This window comes from Neomonachus schauinslandi, chromosome 15 (genome assembly GCF_002201575.2).
Source record: "Neomonachus schauinslandi chromosome 15, ASM220157v2, whole genome shotgun sequence".
NCBI lineage: Eukaryota > Metazoa > Chordata > Mammalia > Carnivora > Phocidae > Neomonachus > Neomonachus schauinslandi.
Window position 1 is genome coordinate 17860430 of NC_058417.1, and position 18554 is coordinate 17878983.

Genomic DNA, 18554 nt, shown 5'->3' on the forward strand with positions numbered 1-18554 from the left:
TTGCTGGAGTCTGTCCACCCAGAGCCTCTGTCTCCTGGTGCCCTCACCCTTCCCCCACCCCATACTGCACACAGGAGAAATTCGATCCCTATTTCCACGATTCTGTTAATGATCCGTGTGTGCCTGGATAAGAAGGCAGGGTGTCAGGGAGAATATTTCAGGATGTAAAGACAGCCTGGGCAAAAATGCGGAACCATGGCGGAGTTTAGAGAACAGAAGGTTCTCTGTGGTTGGAGTATGGGTTTGTGGGGGGCAGGACTGAGAGCCAATAGCCACACTTCCAGGGGGTTCAACGGCCTGGCCTGGGCTGGTATGCCAATGAGATCCTCCTGGAGCCAGTGAGGTCTGCAGGAGAGAGACCCCTGGTGCCCTCTGCAAGGAGAGCAGAGAGCTATGGAGGCAATCAGGTCACAGGCTGTTGGGACCAGGCTGGTGGGAAGCTACCGTAAGACAGGACAGACAGGCCGCCCTACACCCCTGTCCGGGGTATGGCTTCTCCCCTCCCACTCAGCCAGCCTGCCGCCTGCTTAGGGCAAGGTGAGGAGTAGTCAGGAAGCACAGGACAAAGGGTTTCAGATACCCAAGACAATACCTGAATTCTGTCTCAACTCAGAGGTGGCTTCTTCTCTGAGTGAGCCCCTAGGCTTCTTCCCTAGAGGAGCCCCGAGGGGAGCAGGGCTGGGCCTCCTGCAGAGAGGAGACGTCCAGTATGTGTGTCGTCTGCATCCCAGTTTACCCAGCTCTCCATACCAAGCTGATGTGGGCTCAGAGCAGGGAAGTCCCTCACCCAGGGTTACACAGCCCGCGAGAAACTGAGGAAGTTTCCAGATTCATATCCGAGACCATGTGTGCGCTCTGCCCAGCCCTCCGTGTCCTGGGCCCCCGTGATGACACTGGACAAAAGTTAGAGAGTCACTTTCACTGAGACCCCCCCCCCCCACCCCAGGCTTCACATTTGCAACCGCCTTCAAAGTCATTTCCCCTTGGGACCCTTGCTGAATCTCTTTTGAGGCCCCGTGGCAGCTTGCCGGGGCTGCATCGCCAGGAGCCAGGCCCCATCAGTGATCAGTTCGTCTTCAAGGCAGAGTCCTGAGACCACTGAGGAGTCTCCGCTCAACACTTACATTAGGAGGACTTTCCCCCCACCTGGTGGTCACAGCCAGGGCCCCCCTCCCCCAAGCCTTGCTCATTTTACCCCCCTCCATTTCCTTTAATGATTGCTGCAAATAACTGGTGTTTTGGGGGGTTTTTTTTGGCTCCTAGTGCATGTAAACAACCCGTGGCAGGATGCTGTGACTGTCTTTCTTCAGTCTTTGTGGGGCCCTTCCTGTGACAGGCCTCTGCATGATCTCAGGGAGGAGTCCTGACCTTGCACTTGGACCATTGACCCTCTTAGAGAGGGCCGCCTGGGAACAGCTGAGAAGGTCCTAGCTGGACAGGAGGTGGTCCCTGACTTACAAGAACCAGCCTATCCTCAGAATCAAGAGGCAGATACGCTGGAGAGAGAGCCAAGGCCGGGGCTGCCACCCAAAGGTGGCTTTTAGGAAGTTCGGACCAGGACGCAGGGGTGGGCATTCAAACAAAAGCAACTGGGGTTGAGCAGGTAGGGGTTGGAGCCTGCAGGGGCACGGTCCAAGTGGTCCCAGAAAGGTGGGAAAGGCTGGACGTGGTAGGAGACACCAGAGATGAGTTGTAAGAGCTGGAGCTGCCTGGCCTAAAGGGGAGAAGACAGGGTGTGGGGTGGCCTGCAGATCCTTGGCTGAAGCATAGGGCGTGAGTGTTCTCATGGACAGAGAGGACTGTGGGGAGCAAGGTAGGAAGGCACACTGCAGGTTTTTTGAGGGCCCCCTGGTGAAAGGTGATATGTGTCCCAGCCCTGGAACGTCCCCTCCTGGGTGGCCAACCTGTCCTGAGGCAGGAGGGAGAGATGGAGATCCTATGTTGCGTGGGGGGCCGGCACCTTGCCCAGAGCTCTGAGAATCCCAGACCCAGAATCTGACTCCAGAGGCCCTTGTCTTCCAGTGCCTTTCCGACGGGGCATGTTCATTTGATCTTTTCCCTGCTGCTGTCCCCACCCCGCCCCCACAGCACCTTGCCGGCTGCTCAGAAGGTACTTACATGACCCTGTGAGATCCCATCCTTATGATGCAGGCTGGCCGGGGCTGAGGACGCAGAGGGAGTCCTCGGAACCAGCCAAGAAGTTCCTTGGCTTCGCGTAGGATAGAAATCAAACGTGAGGGGCACCTGGGTGGCTCAGTTGTTAAGCGTCTGCCTTCGGCTCAGGTCATGATCCCAGGGTCCTGGGATCGAGCCCCACCATCGGGCTCCCAGCTCTGTGAGAAGCCTGCTTCTCCCTCTCCCACTCCCCCTGCTTGTGTTCCCTCTCTCGCTGTGTCTCTCTCTGTCAAATAAATAAAATCTTAAGGAAAAAAAAAAAAATCACACGTGAGCCAAGAGGAAGCAAGACAGTTTATTAAAGATATAGAGAAAGTGTAGATACAGACAGAGTGTCAGGGAGACCCTAGGAGGAAGGAGAGTGAGTCTTGTCTTTGCTTGGGGCCTGTGGTTTTTTTTTAAGGAACGTGGTCCAGCGCGGGTGTCTTCTCAGTAATCCAGGAACAAAGATGAGCCTTTAGGTGTCCTCCAGAAGTCACCTATGCCCTGGGGCCAGAGGTCTTGATGAGTCAGTGGTCTTGGAAAATGGTCATGACCGACGACCCTGTCCGGTCATTCCTTAGATGTTATCCATTGTGCTGGAAGACTCCAAAGAAATCGCTAACTCCTTGACATGCATTATCTGTGCTCTAAGGCATGCGTAAGGTGGGGGGTGTAGGGCCTGGGAAGACTCAAAACAGGAAAAGGAGTCAAAAAAGCAGTTTCTCACGCAGTCCTTGTAGTTGCCCTGTCTCATTTGTTTTCCTCTTTGCCTCAGCTCTCACCACTCCTGCCATGACTCCACTCTCCAGAGTCTCACCTGAGGGCCTACGCTCTTGCTTCTCTTAGGCATACTCTCCCTGCCTCCCTCCCTCCCTCATTGCTGGTTAAATCTTGTTCACTCTTCATGTCTCAGTCTAAGACTGAACTTCCTTTGCGAACGTTCATTACCAACTGGAACAGGTCCCCTATCACAGCACAAGCACATGGGACGCTGCATTTCATTCTCATCCACCAGACTCTAAGTTCCAGGAGGGTAAGTCTGTCCTGTATGATTGTCCCTATATCCCTCTTCAGCCTCTTTAGCGAATACCCAAAAAATACATGTTGAAAGGATGGATGGATGGGTGGGTGGGTGGGTAGATAGGGTGCCCATGTGATAATTTATAAGGTTCATGCCAGACAGTGAAGCCCTCTTTCCATCATGTTCTGGAGCTCGTCTCTGGATCTTTCAATAGCACAATGGGGGCCATTGGTCAGATAAGAAGGCAAAGAAGTCAATGGGTTTTTACCACCATCAAGATTGTGAAGAGGAAATAAGGAATAACACTTTCAGGTTGGCCCTGCCCACCTACTCTGGAAGCTGAGCCTAGGCAAGAATCTACAGAATGTTCTGATGCTAATAGGGACCTGAGGCTCATTTAGATACACTCAGCCCAAGAACCACCTCCCTGCATTACTGAGCAACAAGCCTGTCCCCCTGTCTTCCAAGTTTCTACACCTAGTTCTTTTTTAAAATTGTGATATAATATACATAAGGTAAAATTTACCATCTTGGTCATTTTTATGTGTACAGGTCAGTACTGTTAAGTATAATCATATCGTTTTGCAACCAGTCTCCAGAACTTTTTCATCTTGCAAAACTGAAACTCTATACCCATTAAGCAATAACTCCCACCCCTCTCCCCCCAAGCCCTGGCAACCACTGTTCTACTTTCTGGTTCTGTAAGTTCTACTTTTTTTCCTTTTTTAAAAAATAGGCTTCATGCCCAATGTGGGGCTCAAACTCATGACCCCAAGATCAAGAGTGTTTGTCTTTTTGTGACTGCCTCATTTCACTTAGCAGAATGTCCTCAAGGTTCATCCATGTTGTAGCACATGTCAGAGTTCCCTTCCTCTTTAAGGCTAGTATTCCATTGTATAAATATACCACATTTTATTTATCTCTTCATCCATGGACACTTGAGTTGTTTCCACCTTTTGGCTATTGTGAATAATGCTGCTACAAACATATCACTTTGAACTCGATTTCAGTTCTTTTGGCTATATACCCAGAGATGGGATTGCTAGATCATGTGTTAATTCGGTTTTTAGTTTTTTGAGGAAATTCTATACTGTTTTCCATAACGGCTGCACCATTTTACATTCCCACCAACAGTGCACGAGGGTTCCAATTTCCCCACATCCTTGCCAACACTTGTTATTTTCTGTTTTTGTGTTTTTTTGTTTTTTTGCTTGTCTGTTTCAGTGCAGCCATCCTAATGGGTATGAGGTGATATCTCGTTGTGGTTTTAATTTGCCTTTCCCTAAAGATAAGTGATGTTGAGCTTCCTTTCATATGCTTGTTGGCCATTTGTATATTTTGGAGAAATGTCTATTGACCCTTTCCCCATTTTTAAAAGAAGTTATTTGTTTTTTGTTGTTGTTTTTGTTGCTGCTGAGTTGTAGGAGTCCTTTATTTATTCTGGATATTAACCCCTTGTCAGATATATGATGTACAAATATTTTTCTTATATTCCACAGGTTGCCTTTTCACTCTGCTGATTGCATCCTTAGATGCATATACCCAGCTCTCTTGAGGTCTGTTTTTTCATTTAAACTTTCTTTTTACATTTATTTTAACCTGATTTTATCTATCTCGATAATGTGCAGAGGCCACAGAACCGGGAAGAGATGGTGAGATTATGCTGGCTTCCAATCGTTGGGTCTCTGAACCTGATCCCATCCATTCATTATCCATCCAGTAGTCAATCATTCATTCATTCATTCATCAGACACAGAGGAGCATGGCAGAGTTTTGGAATCAAACAGACCTAGGTTTGAATCCTGCCTTTGTATCCTTAGTGCCTACATGACTTTGGACAGAACAGCCTCTCTGAGCTTCAGTTCTGCTGTATAAAGCAGCAAAGAAACTGAAAATGTAACTGGAAGAATGAATCTACCTTGCGGTTGTGGGAAGAGCTAGGACTGTGTGCAAATAGGCCGACCGGGGTGGGGACTCCTTAAAGGCGGCCAACTATAATTTCTTGGTGGCTAGTACTGGGGAACACAACCCTTCCCCAGGGCCCCTTGAGTCTCAGGATCAATGCTCTCTTAGGGTTCAACTTCAGTTTATTTGCTCAAGAGATCATTACTTGTTGACAAATGTAACATAACTCTGCCTGACCAAGCCTCTCCCAAATGTGACAGTGACAAAGTTTCCCTTCGGTCCTGACCTTGAAGGCTGGGAGGCAGGGAGTGTGTTCTGGCTGGCAAGGAGGCTGTGTTTGAGGAAAGCAAAGACTTTTATAAAAGACCTTTCACTGGTGATAGCAGTATTTAATCAGATTGTTCTGGGTGGGGAGTGGCGATAAAGCTGGTGACAGTGTTTGTTTGGATCATAGAACTCTCTGACTCGGAGAGCAACTGGAAGACTGCCCAGAAGAGGAGAGAGGCCTGATTGGTCCTCCCAGGGAGAAACCATCTTCCCCTCTTGCGAAAGAATCTTCAGCTTTTCAAAGCCTAAAAAGCAGCTCCCGGGGCGCCTGGGTAGCTCAGTCATTAAGCATCTGCCTTCTGCTCAGGTCATGATCCCGGGGTCCTGGGATCAAGCCCCGCATCGGGCTCCCTACTCAGCGGAAAGCCTGCTTCTCCCTCTCCCACACCCCCTTCTTGTGTTCCCTCTCTCGCTGTCTCTCTCTGTCAAATAAATAAATAAAATCTTAAAAAAAAAAAAAAAAAGCAGCTCCCAAGGGTAGGGAGGAGGGGCTGTGGTTCTGGACTCAGCTTCCAATCCCAGCGGCGCCCCTCACCAGCTGCACAACCAGCGCTTGGTCCTTGTGCGTCTCAGTTGCCTCATCTGTGAAATGAGCACAAGAACAACCTGCCTGGAAGGGTCAGTGTAGGGTTTCTATAAGAGGGTGTGGCACACAGGAGGTCCTGAGGCCAAGGTTGCCTTCCTCCTCCCTTTCCTCTTAAGCCTCTGCTTCCTGCTGGGCTCTCAAACCAATCCCCCCTGCCCCCCAGGATGGTGGGGATGGCCTTGCTGATGGGGGGGGAGGGGTACCCTTCCAGGCTGAACATCCTCAGGGCACCCCACGCCCCCACCCCTCCACAGGGCAGAATAGAGCCTTAACTTATAGCATAACTTACCCCCCTCCATTTCCACTCCACGAAAACTCTCCCCATCCCATAAGACCAGGTCACACCTGTCACCCTTGCCTGGTGTCATGGCTCATCTTGACCACTGTCCCCAGAACTCCTTTGGGGATCTATCAGTTGCTCTGGTTTCCCGCATGAACTGTTCTTTAGGTGGTACCATTTGTCCCTGGCATGTCTCACTGGATGGTGACAGCCTGGGGAGCAGAGCAGGGATCTGATTTTGCCACCTTTGGTTAGTTGTTCAGTGTGTAGCCCAGCGCTCTTCTCAGAACAGAGGTCAGAGAGAGTGATGGTGGGTGGACGGCCGACACGGGGCTGTCAGAGGGACCCCCTGGATTCCCTTATCAAAAACGCAGAACCCCACCTCCCCCCCAACATACTGACCTCTTTCCCTCAAGAAGATGTCAAAACAGAGCCCCTTACCACTGAATTTGCAAAGCATACAGGTGTCTAGGGGAGAGGGGGCCTCCCTCTGTGTCTGTCCCCACCTTGACACCCTTCGCATTCCACATGGGATGAGGTAGCGGAAGGCTGGCTGAGAACAAAGCACAAGCTGACACCCTGCAATCTAACCCCTACCCCCCCAACCCCTGGGTGGGATACATGTGATATTCCTCTGGGAAGCTCCCAACTATCTTAATGTTAATGCCTTGCTAGAGGGAAAAACAACCTTAACTTGACAATGGAAAGGCCTCCAGTATCCTGTGGGTCTTTAACATATGAAAATCCTTTTGAAACCCCTCTTTTCCTTACCTCCCCCAGCTCCCAAGTATAGAATCAGTCACCCCTCACAACCCTGGGGCAGCAGCTCTTTCTGCCCATGGGTCCGTCCTATCCCTGTGCTTCAATAAAACCACGTTTTTGCACCAAAGACTTCTCAAGAATTCTTTCTTGGCCATTGGCTCCAGACCCCATCCCACCTCACCTATATTCCAAAACCCCATCATGTGGACCAAGATCTAGCTAGGATTTTCACATTCAATGTCCCATTTAATTTCCACCATGCTGCTTGAGGTTGGTATTATCATCATTGAACAGAGGGGCAAACTCAGGCCTCAGAAAAGGGAAATGATTGGCCCAAGACCTCATGGCTAGTAAGTAGCCAAGTTAGGACTTGAATCCAGATCTTTCAACTGGATTCCCCAGCTTAGTACCCTTTCCACCAAGCCTGCAGTCCCTGCTGACCGCTCCTGAAAGGCAGCTGGGGGACTTGGCACCCATGCCCAGCTGGGAGGAAAAGGTAAGGTTTTAGGCCCCTTGGAGACATTGGGTGCCACGGGTGATGGCCAGGGGCCAGGAGAGACTGTGGCCCTGCTTTGCATAGCAAGCAAACCAAGCCTCAAAGTCCTCAGGAATGCTGCAGGACAGCTCCCTGGCTCCCTGGCTCAGTATAGCTAAGAGTAGGCAGTCCCAGCTAGCAGGGTTTCCTGATAGCCTCTGGGTCCCACACACCCAGCCCAGGCCTGGCTCATGTGGCTCACATCTGCGGGGCACGTCCTATAGCGCAAGCAACATCCACACCCTGTCCTCGGGCCAGTCATTTTCATTCTTTTGGGCCTTGATTTCCTGGTCTCAAAAGGGATAATGATACTAATGGTCTATATGAAGGATTTCTTTTTTTTAAGATTTTATTTATCTATTTGAGAGAGTCAGAGATAGCGAGAGAGCACGAGCTGGGAGGAGAAGAAGCAGGATCCCTGCGTGGGCTCAATCCCAGGACCCTGGGATCATGACCTGAGCCGAAGGCAGATGCCCAACCGACTGAGCCACCCAGGCGCCCCTATATGAAGGTTTGTTTGTTTGTTTTCCCCTGAAACACCACTTCCACTCCATTCAAATACCTTTAGTCCCTACACACACCTCATAATAACAACAGTTGTGACTTACGCACCTACACTATCTGGAACTGAGTTATATCTTTACATCATCCCATTTTATAGACAGGAAAACTGAAGCACAGGGAAGTTAGGTCAGTTGCTCTAGGTCACACAGCCAGTAAATGGTAGAGCTGTTATTTAATTTCAGGATTATCCAACTTGGAATCCAGGTTTCTTTCCACGCATTACAACATTCTTGTTATTTGCTATTCAAAGTCCTTCCTCCATAACCTGCCTCGACTTCCCTTTGCAATCCCAGCTTCATCCACGGAAGCCCACTCACTGGTCCCCTCTGCGTTTTCCTGTTCTCTCCAATGGCCTCAATGTATATGCTCACGTTTGGGTGTGTGTGTACTTTTGTGAGTGTTTAAATACATGTATTTGTATGTATACAGGATCTGTGATGTATATATGTATGTATGCATGCACAGTGAGTCTAGTGTGCATGTATTTGTAATATGTGTGCTTATGTGATTGTGTTTGTAAGTGTTAGTGTGTGTGGTGGATGCATGCATGTGATGTTAGGATGTGTCTACCTGTATGTATTTCAATGACTGGGGAAGGATTTGACAAGTATCCCATGAACTATCATTGTACCTAGTGAGAAAGAAAAAATCCTGACAGTTGGTAGCTGGCCTATAGCATAACCAATTGTCCCAGTTTGCCTGTGACTCATCCCGGTTTAGCGTTGAAGATCCTGTGTCCTGGGTAAGTCCTCAGTCCCGGGCAAACTGGGATGGCTGGTCACTCTACTGGCTTGGCCAACAACAGGCTGTTGTGTTCCCTGCAGAACATAAACAGTTTCACAGAAGACCAACATCGCAGGAGGTCACTCTGCGACCATGACAAACATAAGGACATTTTGCAACTCAGAAATGACCGAACATCCTTCTCCCCCAGCTAACACGAGTGATGGCTGTTTCATTACCAAGGACAACGCTAGTCCTGCTTTGCTCCTCCTGCCTCCTCGACAAAAATGATTCATGTTCTGCGTTGTCAGCACGAACCCAGAACAAACTTTTGATTCATTAAATACTCTCCGAAATTGCCCAGAACAATCCCAAATCCTATAACAAGCTCCTAGTTACAATGCCCCATCGTTCCCCATGGTGTGTGTGTTCCTTTTCGGTCAAGTTAATAAACCCAACTTGGATTACAGGTGTGTTCCTGGTGGTATTTAGGCCTTGAGCTTTTTCACTAGAATCTAGCAAAATTTCATGTGGAGAGAATGTACCAATTCAACTTTCATTTGCTCAAAAATATCTATTGAGCCCCTACTTTGTGTCAGGCACCCTGCTGGGCAGTGGGGGGCGGGGAATCCTTTGTCCTCATAGTCTACAGTTTGATGAGGGAGACGGACTATATAAAGTCAAAGAAGTGCCCCATTCAAACTTGGATTCACCAGTCCTTGCCTTGCCAGCCTCCTGAAGAGTCTCTTCAATTGTGAGGATTCTACTTGCAGCCCAAGATCTATTTGGGGTTGGAGGCACAGAGAGTCAGAGTTTCCCTATTTCTCTTCCCAAGCTTCCTCCCTTAAATGAGTCCCCTGAAGCCCCAGGTAGTAAATCCCATACTGGGAGGAGGTCAAGGTCCTAGCAGTAGCTGGAGATCAGGAAGGAGATCTCTGGTAACGTAAACCAAATGGGAGGGGGGTAAGCCCTGCTCGGTGGGAGAACTTGTCCAAGGTGTCTAGGACCTAGACCCAGACAATCTATGAGAACACTTGAGACCTGAAAATAATCTTACAGTGGCACCAAAATACAAAAATCAAAGTGCAAAATAAAAATTAACTACTTAATAATTCATTATATGTTTCCCCTCAATGTAACCTGTCAGGGCAATTCAATTCAACGTGTAAAGTTTGTTTACTGTGGGATGTGCATGTTCCTGAATAGGGGATGTCAAGTGGGACAGTGGAAAATAAGAAGTCCTAGAGCTAGGGGGGGACTTCAGCTGGCCCTGATGCTGGGGCTTCTGAGCCCCTCTGCCCATAGAATCCACCAGCCCACCCAAGCGGGAGGAGCCGGCCTTGCCAGACTAGCAGCCCTGTGCTAGGCTGGACGAGGACTCCCAGCCATCACTTCCTCCAGGATCGAGTCTCCGTGTTGTGTTTTCCTCCTGGAGGAGACCCGCATGTCCTCCAGGGCCCCATGCGAGAATCAGGCGATTCCTGGGACACGCTGTCACCCCAGATAGCAGAGTCACTTTGTAGAGGCACAGACCAGAGGCGGGGGCCACCGCAGAATTCCCCAGCTGGGCAGCTCTGGGGTGGGGTAGGGGCAGGGCCGGGGGGGTGGAGCTGGGGAGCCTCTCCACCTAACTGGGGAGAGAAGTAACCGGGAGTTGGGGACGTGCCCCGCAACGTCAGCCCCAAGCACGGCTCCCTGACGAAGTTGTCTCCAGGCCCTGCCTGCTCTTGTGCCAACACCAGCTGTAGGCGTCCGTGGCTCTTAAGTGGTCTCGTGGTCACATCTTTGTATCCCGCCTGTTGTCCTGATCTATTTCTTCATTTTTTAACCTATGACATACATTCTTTTTTTTTTAATGATATACATTCTTATAAGCCCTCCAAGTTCTTTTTGAAATAATAAAGTAAATGAACTCAAGACTTAAACTACGTGATAATAAACACTTAAAATTCTGGAAGGTTAAAGACTATAAACAAAGGAAAGATGGTGACTAGCTGAGGAGAAAAATATATACAGAACATCTATAATAAACACCGGTGGCTATATAAAAAAAAATATTTTTTTTTTGTGAGAGAGTACACAGGAGTTGGGAGAGATGGAGGGAGAGGGAGAGAAAAATCTTAGCAGGTCCACGCCTAGCGCGGAGACAGGGGGACTCAATCTCACAACCCTGAGATCATGAGCTGAGCCGAAATCAAGAGTCAGACACTTAACCAACTGAGCCACCCAGGCGCCCCACACAAAATTATTTTAAAGACTTTTATTTATTTATGTAATAGAGAGAGAGACAGCACAAGCAGGGGGAGCAGCAGAGGGAGAGGGAGAAGCAGACTCCCCACCGAGCAGAGAGTTAAACGCGGGGCTCGATCCCAGGACCCCGGGATCATGACCTGAGCGGAAGGCAGACGCTTAACCGGCTGAGCCACCCAGGTGCCCCTAAAATTATTTTAAATTCCTACAAATCACTAAGAAAAAGGCCTGGGAATTTGCAGAAGAAAGCAAATGACCAATAAACATGAAAAAGTACTGAAATTCAGCAATAGGCAAATAAATAGTCAAATAAAGCCTCATCTGCCCATCAGATTGGAACATTTTGTAAGAATTCATGAGAGTGAGGAGTGGGAAATTAACACTTGTACAACTTGTCTGGACATAACGTAGCAATAACCATCCAAATTTTCAATGCAAATCCCTTCAACTTAGCAATCTTCCTTCTAGGAAATCGATCCTACAGAATTATTCAAGTGCCCAAATGTTTTTGTACAAGGCTATTCACTGAAACTTTATTTTGAGAGTTAATGATTACTTGTATAAGTTATGAAGTAGCCGTACAATGAAATACTATGCAGCCATTAAAAAGAATGACCTATATGAATAAACATGGAAAAACGGTCACAGTCTACTACGAAATGAACAAAGCAAGGTGATCCTGGTTTTGTAATTAAAGGCAACAAAAACGAAATTCTTTTTTTTTTTTTTTAAAGATTTTATTTATTTATTTGACAGAGAAAGACACAGCGAGAGAGGGAACACAAACAGGGAGTGGGAGAGGGAGAAGCAGACTCCCCGCCGAGCAGGGAGCCCGACGCGGGACTCGATCCAGGGACTCCAGGATCATGACCTGAGCCGAAGGCAGTCGCTCAACCAACTGAGCCACCCAGGCGCCCCAAAAACGAAATTCTTAAGTGTGTATCAGTTAGGGTTCTTAATTAGCTAGTTTTAGAAGAAATAATTGAGCAGAAAAGAATTCATTAAAGGCTTTTGATAAGTCCCTGGTACAGCGAGAGGTCAGGTTTGGAGGCTCTACCACCAGTAACAATACTCAACTCAGACCAAAAGTCTCCTCGAGCAAAGACTTCACTGCCACAATTTCTGGGCACAGACATCACACCAATTACACTGAGCAGTAGACACCAGGATCCTCTGGATTCTAGACAGTTCTTTTTTGCTCCTATTGTACGACAACAACAACCCATTTCTCTTTGGAAAGTAGAATCGATAGTCTAAGCTAATATTGCAATCCCATCTCTTGGCTGATCATTTGGTGTCATAAAAGCCCACAAAGTCCAGGTGACAGTCTCACGTCCAATTCAGTGCAATCACTCCGTGCTCTCTGAAAGAGGCATTTCTCCTATTCTTTGGAGTTTAAAAATTATTTATTTATTTATTTGTCAGAGAGAGAGAGCGCACAAGCAGTGGGAGCAGCAGGCTCCCCACCAAGCAAGGAGCCCGATGCGGGACTAGATCCCAGGACCCTGGCATCATGACCTGAGCCGAAGGCAGACACAACCGACTGAGCCACCCAGGCACCCCTGTTTATATTATAATTTTAAAATTGAATCAATATTCAGTGTTTACATTAGAATGTTTATGCAAATATTCATAGTTAGGCATTGTGGTGTATGATGATTATGATTCCTTTATTTTTATCAAAGTTAATAATTGCCTTGTTAGCATAGTTGTCTTTGTACACATTGTTAACACTTCTCATGCCATCTAAAAGCCTCTTCTTACTACAGTTTTCCCAAACGCTATTCACATTAGGTGATAAGTCACTTTCACATCATTTCTTAGAGATCTTCATTCTCCTCCATCCTGGAGACCTCCAGTCTCCTTCAGTCTAGGCTAGTTGCTCTCCAGCCTTGCTGCACAGCTATCCTCCTCGGACTTCTTTTGTCATTTTCTTGGTGTTTCCTTTGCATTTCTCCTGAATTGGGTCTTATGCCTTCCGCTTTGATTTACTTCCTTCTTTTGGTGGCGCACATTCACTAGCAGGGGGCGTGGTTATGAGCACCCTCAGTAGGGTGAGGCATTCTTATTGAGGCATATATGCCTATGGAGGGTGATCATAACCCTTCCCATGTGGAGCAGTTGCCCTTTATAATCTGGGGCACAACTGTCATCCTGGAATCTCCCTACATCATCATTCTGGAGATTTCCTTCCTTCCTCTTCAGTGTTGAATCTTCTAGTTCATGTATCCATTTCTTGTCTCTTAATTTACATCCTCATTTTGGTAAAGGACAACTTCCCATAGCTCGTTGAGAAAGGATATATGAAGTAAACTCTTTGAACTTACATATCTGAAAATGCCTGATTGTATCTTCACACTGGAATGATAGCTTAGTTGGTTATAGAATTCTAGGTAGGAAATAATTTTCCTTTAGAATTTTGACGTCATTTCTCCATTGTTTTCTTGCTTCGAGTGACACTTTTGAGACATTTAAAGTCATTCTGGGGGCACCTGGGTGGCTCAGTCGGTTAAGCGTCTGCCTTTGGCTCAGGTCATGATTGCAGGGTCCTGGAATGGAGCCCCGTGACTGGCTCTCCACTCAGCGGGGAGTCTGCTTCTCCCTCCCCTTCTCCCTCTGTGCCTTCTCTTTCTCTCTCAAATAAATAAATAAAATCTTTTTTTAAAAAAGTCATTCTGTGGTTTTTTTTTTTTTTTTAGCTAAACTCTACACCCAAGGTGGGGCTTGAACTCATGACCCTGAGATCAAGAGTCACATGTTCCACCGGCTGAGCCAGCCAGGTGCCCCAAAGTCATTCTGATTTCTGATCTTCTTATGAAAATTGTGGGGGTCTTTTTCTCTCTTTGGAAACTTGTTGGTCATCTCTTTGTCTCTAAGACTCTAAAATGTGACAATAATGTACCTTGGAGTGTGACAATAATGTAACTTTAACAATTGTGCAGATATTCAGTGGGCTTTGTCAATCTGTAAGCACACATCCTCCAATTATGAGACATTTTCTTGAGTAATTTATTGATGCTTTAATCTCCTCTATTTTCTGTTTTTGGGTTATTTGATTTTGGGGGTTGCTGGGCGGTCTCTCTAAGTTTATTATCTTTTCTTTCGTATTTTCTGGGGGTTTTTTTGTTGTTTTCCTTTAGGATCTTGGGGTTTTCCTCAACTTCCTCTTGAGCTTTCATATATTTTTAAAAGATTTTATTTCTTTATTTGACAGAGAGAGAGAGAGCCCAGGCAGGGGGAGCAGCAGAGGGAGAGGGAGAAGCAGGCTCCCCACTGAAGAGGGAGTCTGTTGAGGGGCTTGATCCCAGAACCCTGGAGTCGTGACCTGAGCGGAAGGCAGATGCTTAACTGACTGAGCCACCCAGGCACCCCAAGCTTTCGTTTCTACTTTCATGTTTCTTGTTTCTTTATTTTTTTTTAAAGATTTTATTTATTTATTTGACAGAGAGAGACACAGCGAGAGAGGGAACACAAGCAGGGGGAGTGGGAGAGGGAGAAGCAGACTTACCGCCAAGCAGGGAGCCCGATGTGGGACTCGATCCCAGGACCCTGGGATCATGACCTGAGCGGAAGGCAGATGCTCAACCGACTGAGCCACCCAGGCGCCCCTCTTGTTTCTTTAATACCCCCCTCCCCCATAGCATCCTGGTTCTGTTTCATGGATGCAGAATCTTCTCATATCTCTGATGATATTAATGATTGGGATTTTTTAAAGTTTTCTTTTCCCTACATGGTTCCTATTTCTTCTGAGTCTTTTTTTTTTTTCCCCTGTTTGTTTGCCTTAGTCTCTGTCATCAATGTTAGAGGTCTTTCTTGGATGCTGGTGATCTCAGATGCGTGAGATTATGATTAAGAGTAGGGAAACAAAGAGCAAATTAGATGCTCTCAGTCCACTGTAAGTTTTGCTGTGGTGACCTGGATCGGTCATTTGTTTGGAAATCCCAACTGTCTCTATCTTTAGATCTTTCCTCTTTGGCTGTTCAGGTTACTCAGAAAAGACTCTTCTCATCTTCTGCCTAGAGGATATAGGTTTCACGTCTAGCGTTCTGGGAACCCAGTTGGGGAGGGGGAGGCATGGAGGTCTCAGCTTTCAGCATGTATACATAATTAGTAGATATCATACATAATTCCACCTTCCCGAGCAGTCCTCAGCTGTACCAGTAAGACCTCCCGCATGCAAAGACCATTCATTATTCCTCCGACTCAGAACAACCCCCATTCATCTGCTGGGGTTGCACTGACTTAGCTTTTTTCGCCCAGTTCTCCTTATTTTAAATTTCCCTCCCACCCCCTCTCCAGTTCCAGATATAATTGCAGCTTCTGATTAGGAATGATTTGGAGGATTCCATGGCGAAAATACAGTTGCTTCCCCACTGCAGTCTCAGGATTCTGCTTCTCTATTCTGTTAGGTCACCTGGTCCATATGCTGACTGTCTTGGGAATGTTGCTGTTGCTATTCCTTCCTCTCGAATTCTTCCCCCCTTCCTTCCTTTTAAAAAGCGAATTATCTTTTAAAATATAAGGACTATTTTTCTAATGGGACTTTGGTGTAGGTGAGATTAGTTGTATATGTTGGATCTGCATTTTAACCTGGAAGTAAGTCACTTTTCAAAATCAACCCCTCCTCTCCCCTCTTTCATTTGAGAATTATAAACTCTTATTTCCCTTTTTTAAGCCTGTGAACCATTTAACATGCATGCTTTATTTAAAATCTAGAACTAGGGGCGCCTGGGTGGCTCAGTCATTAAGCGTCTGCCTTCGGCTCAGGTCATGATCCCAGGGCCCTGGGATCGAACCCCGCATTGGGGCTTCCTTGGCAGGAAGCCTGCTTCTCCCTCTCCCACTCCCCCTGCTTGTGTTCCCTCTCTCGCTGTGTCTCTCTCTGTCAAAAAATAAAAATAAAAATCTTAAAAAAAATAAAATAAAATCTGGAACTATTAAGTATCTCTACCATTCTCCTTAACACCAATCACTACCTCCTCTCATACATGTAACTGTTGTTCATTATTTGATTTGTGTGGTTTTTTTTTTACTGCCTCCCTCCCAAATTAAACATTGTCATCATAATATTGCTTTGTACATACAGTTAATGCTTGCTTTGATTTTACACGTTTTCTTGCCCGTTATTGGCATTCAACTCCTCCTTCCATCCCAAACCTGCTTTAGGGGATCATTTATCCTAAATTGAACTTACTATGATTCTGATGATTTGTGTTCTTCTGAATTCTGTGGACTCCTCAGCCCATATCTCTTCAAAAATTGTCTCTTTTCATTCTCTTTAGACTCTGCTCCCAGAATCCAGATTAGACCTATGGTAGACTTCAAATTTTATTCTTTTCTCTGGATTTCTTTTTTTTTTTTTAGGTTTTTATTTATTTATTTGAGAGAGAGAGTTCAAGCTGGGGAGAGAGGCAGAGGGAGAGGGAGAAGCAGACTCCCCACTGAGTGGGGAGCCCGATGTGGGGCTTGATCCCAGGACCCCAGGATCATGACCTGAGCTGAAGGCAGACGCTTAACGACTGAGCCACCCAGGTGCCCCTATTCTCTGGGTTTCTTTTTTTTTTTTAAGATTTTATTTATTTGACAGAGAGAGAGAGCGCGAGAGAGGGAACACAAGCAGGGGGAGTGGGAGAGGGAGAAGCAGGCTCCCCGCTGAGCAGGGAGCTTGATGCGGGGCTTGATCCCAGGACCCTGGGATCATGACCTGAGCCGAAGGCAGACGCTTAACGACTGAGCCACCTAGGTGCCCCTTCTCTGGGTTTCTTAACCTCTAATGAGCACAGATAAATGTTTAGCCAGTCCTCTGAATTTGGTTTACTTTTATAAAGAAGCAAAACAAAACAAATATATATTGATTTATTTGAAGTAAATAGGAGAGAGTAGAGGTATATGAGAATATATGGCTAAAAGACTTTTTTAAAGATGGTACCTGCTTAGCATGTCGATGGGAAGTTTGGACCCTGGAGCCTCATCTCTAGCTACCCCCAAAAGTAAAGGATAGGTGCACCACTGTGCTTTGCAGAATTTCCAAACTCCTGGCCTCTGGTCTCTAACTGTTGCTATGCTGGAGGGAGACTAGATCACTGCAGTTGCGGCGGGAGCTTCTTCCTCTCCCAATCCCCCTGCTTGTGTTCTCTCTTTTGCTGTGTCTCTTTCTGTCAAAAAAAAAAAAAAAATCTTAAAAAAATACCGGAAGGCAAGATAGGAAAAAATACAGGAAGGCGAGATGGGATGGTACTGAGTAAACCAAGTTTACAGTATCTGCCATGCATGTAGTTTTATGTCTGGTGATAAGAGAAGCAGAGTGTGTTTCTGTCCATGGGGTCAATGTCCACTAGTGGTATTTAACAGCAAGGTCCATGTCTATCAGTGTCCTGCCCACAGCAGTGACTAGCTGGGTCCCAGCCAGACAGTTCTTGGGCAGGCCAGGCTCTGGTTTCTGGTAATTTTCCAAGCCCGGTTTTCCAGTCTTCTAGCCAGTTCTCTGAATTCCTCAATGACCTTTCAGAGTCTTTCTGTTTAAGTTAGCTAACATCGGTGTCTGTTGCTGCCAACAGATTCATACGCACCTCAGTCTTACTTTTTACCCAGTCATTTAATGTAATTTGCTGTCTGTAAAGTAAGACAGAATTCAAAACAGAGGCTGGGCTCCACTCCTCTCCTTTTGATTCCTTTTGGGGACTCTCTTCCACCATTCAGCCTCTGTAACGGGGGTGAAGTAATCTCCACCGAAAGATCAGGCCTAGCCAATCAGAATGTTCCCCCCTCCTGCTCAGGTGATTTGATCACAGCACATCACTCCAGCCAGACTAAAGACACTTAATGCTAGTACAGTCAGTTCTCATTATCTATGATCATTATGTTCTATAAAGTTGGTGGAAACACCAAATTAGAAAGTATGGAACTCTTGCTCCTAGGGGACATAAAAGATTAGGTTCCTCTAAGCCTCTGCTCACATTTTCATCAACCAATCGATACATAACCTTGGCTTATATGTTTCTGTTTAGACATTCTATTTAATACATGATTGATTGATTAAGGTTGAACTCACAGCCAACGGCACTGTAGCTCATACATGAGGAGGCTTATCTAACACATGCATTTTTTACATTAGCAGCAGCCAGCTTGTGCTTCAGAACATTAGACGATACTCCAGTGTTATCCTTGGGGGCCATTTAAAATAGTGAAATCAGCAAGAAAAAGCAGAACAATGCCAAAAACATGGCACTAAATAGACTGCAAAAGGGGCACTTGTTTACAGGATGAGCTAAAGCAAGAAGGCAGAGTGTTGGCTTGTTGGACCTCAGCTGAGAACTAGTGCATTGGGTGACTCAAAAAATTTTTTTTCTTTCTTTCTTTCTTCTTTCTTTCTTTCTTTCTTTCTTTTTTTCTTTCTTTCTTTCTTCTTTCTTCTTTCTTTCTTTCTTCTTTCTAGCAAGAGAGA